Genomic DNA, 5,690 nt, shown 5'->3' on the forward strand with positions numbered 1-5,690 from the left:
CTCAATGCTAATAAGTTTTGCACGCTTTATTCAGCACAAATTTGATACAAAATCCGTAGCAACTCCTGTTAAAATTTTGTCGTTTTTAGAATACTTTTTCGTCAAACATTTGGACACAAAATCTGTCGAAAAGATCAAAGCTTATTATTAGCCGCAAATCCGATGCTAATATTTGCGTCAGAAAATTCCGATGCAAATATGAAATGCTAATAACTTTTCTGCCATACAGTCTGTACTTTATCTCCACTGCATCACTCTCATAATGTAGCATACATCTGCTACAACAACAATCCTTTTTTTTTTTGGTACTTAAACCAAGTAACTCTTAATAATTCATAAAATTTTTAGCTTCCACATTTATTAGGAGAGAAGCATCACAGATCTTTTCTTTGTATATACCTTTTTGGTCTTTACTTAATGGCACAGAGCTAGTTGATGCACTACAACAAGAGATGGAGGGTGACTCATACTTACCATGTAAAATTTAAAATAAACATCTACTGAGTTGTAAACTCCTATAATATAAATTAACTGTAACTTTATGTTTAGAGTATGAAGATATAAAATTTTCCCTTGAATATGTGGGCAATTAAGAAGCCACACACTCAAAATGCTCAAAATGATTAAAAAATGCATTACCTTTTTGTCTAGGAAGTAGCTTATTGTACATCTATATATTTTTATTGTAGATATTTATACTCTAGACATATACAAATATAAAGCATTAGCCTACCTATAAATTGTTTCATAACTTCATTAAATTCATTACATTTGATTAATAATGCAATGATATGAGATAAATGACCTATCTAAAATTAACTAGTAATCATTAAGTGACCTAATTCATGTGGTTTTTCTAGTAAGATAGATGTTAAGAAAATGTTGAGTATTTTGACAAAGTTCAGGATGCTAATTTTAACTTATTTGGGGCTAAGTCATGAGATATACTGTGCAAACTTTCACAATCTTAACATATAACATGGATGTAACATAAAAATTAAGGATACCTACTCTTATATTTAGTTTATTCAAAGTAAAAAGAGCCCTACTATATAAATTCCCTTAAATTTGAAGCAAAACCTTTTTAAAAATTTAACTAATAAAACCATGAATTAAAACTTTAAGAATATAATGGAAGAGATTTACATACAAATTTATTGAAAAATTGTGCTAAAATGAGCATAATTCCGTGTTGATGTGGTGAAACCACATGTGTTCTGATTAGTTGTGAGGAAATAAAAAGAAAGGGCGAGAGGAAACGGGTGTGGTTGGGCTTGGGATGGACAATATCAAAGCCCTCACCAATGACACCTCTGGTAGCTAGTACACAACTTATAGCTAGTCATTCAACTTCAACTCAATATATCATTAACCTCTGGTAGCTAGTACACAACTTCTAGCTAGTCATTCAACTTCAACTCAATATATCATTACATGACATAATGGTTGCCAAAACCTTTTCTCACAAGGCATGAAGCATGTAGCTCATGTATGACATTGATGAAAAGTGGTTTAAATAATTTGAGCTAGGATCATATGGTTAGGCTTGAAGAGTTAGGGCATTTCGTCTTAAATTAAAAAAAAAAAAAAAGGCCACGGAGTTCTTCTTATAGAATGCATGCTAAAATAAGATAACATATATTTTATTTGAATAATTAATCTGAGCAATATGCTTTAATTATTTATTCAAAATTTTACATAATTATTAATAAAGTGGGCATATCTTAATATTCTTTTTATTTGATGATGATAATAATAATAATAATAATAATAATAATAATAATAATAATAATCTTATTATTATTATTGCATCTTTCATGACACAGTTAGGATGTAATGAATTAGAACTAATATTAATTGCATTTATACCCCAAGCTAGAGGGATCAAATCATACATAATTAAAAATATTTAAGTACAATTATTAATGTTTGCAATAAGATGAGGCCATAGAAGGAGGTAAGAATATCAAAATATTGATGCCATGAAAACTTCACAACCATCATAGATAAGCAATCAAACCTTCATGAAAATTCAACAAGGGCACCAAAGATGTGAATCATCGTAACATGTAACACCTAAAAAGATAGAGGCATTTTGCTTAGCTCCACAAAAAAAGTAGATTGCACAACATGAAAGGAAAACTATTATAAAATTTGGTCAATGCATATTAGTAATGAAAGATTAAATAGAAAAGACTGCATAAACAAAGGCCATATGTGATCCATTGAAAAGAATGATGTTTTGATTCTAGAAGGCTCTAAGTATTTTAACTATTTCGCTATTGGAAAAAAAAAACCTTTGCATTTACAAAGATGTCAGTAATAAAAGAAGCATCATTTTTTACTTCCGATTATCACATCTATCATAAAAGTTTCCCAAATTAATAAAAAATCTTCAGCATTTAGTGATTGAAAATGCTTGTGCAACATAAATATTCTCTACCACAAATGATAGCTTATGTGTCCACTTTGCTACCACAAATAGGAGTGTTGATGTTCTTTGATTATTTATTATTATAATTTTACGTTGTGTCTTTGTTTCTTTCCCAAACCCTTTTATTTCAATCATCTATATAAATCAACCTATTATATTTAAGGTGCAATATCTCTATTATGCATAGTTAGGAGCTAAACTATGTCCTAAATCCTTTATTTTAGTCTATAAATACTTGTTTCTAATATAATAATTGGTAAAAGTAACATTCTTGATAGCTCAAGCGATATAAGAAAATTACTAGAAATAAGCACTTTTCTATTAAGATAAATAAACTATCCTTCACTTTTATGAATGGAAAGGAGCAAGAAGAGAATTTATGTCAAAATACCAGTACACTTTGCCAGATTAAATGACTTCACAAATATATGAAAATTGATTGTGATGATAATATCTATGAGCGTTGCATTTTCTTACATCATTAAAATTTAGATTCATTGAATGTTCCATTTGGCTTTGCCCTGGAAGCTCCCTTTTAGAGTATTGGGCTATTTGCATGATCTATTGTTAGCTTTAGTCAACATCATTCTGTTTTAGCTACTTCTTTGGATGTGGCTTGGAAAAATTTTAATTTGTTTTTCACTTCTTAAGCTACTAGTGGCACTTTTTATTATTTTTATTATATCTCTTTACATATATATATATATATAAAGAAAAATGTGAACCTATCCCTACAACATAAAGTTATATGATCAAAATAGTAATGAGGGTTAGATCTACATATAACTTCACAAAGATAGAAAATGATCCCCCATTTTAATTATGTCCAACAATCATGTCAATAGTAATACTGTTAGAATATCTTAATAGTAAATTCAACCTATATGTGTCGACATCTTGATTCCTAAAATCAAACTGGCAACTTGGCCGCTGATAATGACATTAGAATTATCTTCTAAACTAGGCTGCGGGTAATATCATCAATGACTTGCCATATTCATGTATTGACACTCAATTTTCTTATAGAAATATTTAAATATATTCTAATTTTAATGTTATATAATATCAAATTATCATTCTAATATAATTTTGTTTTCTTATAACATTGAAAGAATTTGATAAAGGGTTGAAAGGATTAAAATAAAAGAATTGACATTCAATTCCACTCACAACAACATGCATAACAAGATACAATCACAAAAACATGAATAACATTCTTTCCTCTGTATGAATAAAGAACGTTCTAGCTTTAAGAAATGATGCTAAGAGCTTTATGTAGGCTCCTGTGCATTTTGGTATTTAGATTTGACAGTCCAATGTCTTCTACGCAATATGGTTCCATCCACACATAAAGGCAATTTTTATTGTACCCAGAAAAAATCTTCACTCTTATATATAAATGGGCAAGACAAGAAACTATAATATTAACAAACTATAAATGTTTGATGCTTTGCATGCATGCATTATTTTATACAGTACATTAAGGACACAATAATTGGCCAGTCATTCAACTTTAGTTGGACATATCACTATCTGGCACATGGGATGTCATAATGTTTTGTCACAAGGCTCGAAGTATGTAGCTCTTGCATGGCCTTGATAAAAATGTTTTGAATTAGTAGAGCTAGGGTCATATGTTTACAATGCTCGAAGAGGTTGGACATTTCATCTAAGAAGGCCTAAAAAAAACAATGGAAGTTCCCCTCACAAAATATGCACTACATGAGGACAAAATATTTTTTATGAGTTATAAGAGTTTTAAATTAATTAGAGTAATACTCTTGAATCCTTTATGTAAAATCTTAATTTGACAAATAATCTTTAGGAAGCAAGACTTGTGCAACATGAATTGTCTCCACTTTAAATGATGGCATCTATCACAAGTTCTATTGCTTATGACTTGTACAACTAGAAAAGAAATTAGTAGTGATGATGACTATTTCAATGATTGATGCACATCTTCTACATCATTGAGATTTAGATTCATGTATGATTGCATTTGGCCATTAAAAGTGCGTGTTATTTTTTAGCACTTCTCCCAATGGGTTTCATATACTAGTGGTATAAATGTAAAAAAAGCATAATTTAGGTGTTGGACATGTAAATACGTAAGAATTTGGGTGGCGCGTGTGTGTAAATGCCCCACAATCTGTGTAAATATGGAAAAAAATATTACTTCAGGACTCCGGATGCTTTAGGAGTCCAATGGTGAGGCACCACGTGTCAAGCGGGCCCCACCATTCTTAATACTGGCCAATACTGGTGTATTATGGTGCGGTCTGTTTGACACGTGACGCCCCACCTTTGGGCTTCTAATGCAAACTAGTTTAGGAGTCCTAATGCAATATTATCCCGTAAATATGAGCCTTGGTAGCAACTGCATCGGAAGCTTGATTATTGATTTGCAACCCGTTAATTATATTTAAACTTAAAATTAAAAAAAAGTAAAGAATTTTTTTATTAAGAAAACAATTTGGAATATTTATATACATACCACTCAAATTCTATGGATTTACATATTTATCACCTAAACTTCAATTTTTGCAAATATATGTCATCTTATCTACCGTATTAAAAGTTATATTTCACCTTTTTATAAGTTAAAATGCTGGTTTTTTTGATATGATATAAAAGATTTTGGTGACATAAATGTGAAAAAATAAAGTATAGGTGTTAGATATGTAAATATGTAAAAATTAGGTAATATATATGTAAATGCCGAAAAAAGTTATATTAGGTTGGCCTTTTTTGTGCTATAACGAGCCATTAAATACTTAATGAGCTACAAAATTATACAATTATAATAGAATTTATAATCATATAAAATAAACATATTTATTGAGCAATTATCCCACAAATTTATAATGACTTTAATTTATATTTTAATCAATTATTTTACTATTTGTAACTAATCCATAATATTTTTCATGCATTTGCTCAGTTTTGTTTAATAATTTTTCAGAAAAAAAGTAATTAGAATAAAAAGGGGATATAAATTTGTGAAATAATTAAACCTTACCACTTTTTTTTGTTTAATTAACAAGTTTTAACTATTTTTTTTATAATTGGAAACATATTTGTTACATATCGAAGGATTTGCGCTGATAGAGTGATGATTTAACGTCACAATGTTGCCCAAAGATCTAACACATATAGATAAACGAGAAATAATAGAAGGAGACATCATGGCTTTTTACCATGAGGAAAGAGGAAAATTACTGGGTTTAGCACAGACGAAGTAATCCACTATAACTGT

This window comes from Phalaenopsis equestris, unplaced genomic scaffold, assembly GCF_001263595.1.
Source record: "Phalaenopsis equestris unplaced genomic scaffold, ASM126359v1 Scaffold000078, whole genome shotgun sequence".
Lineage (NCBI taxonomy): Eukaryota > Viridiplantae > Streptophyta > Magnoliopsida > Asparagales > Orchidaceae > Phalaenopsis > Phalaenopsis equestris.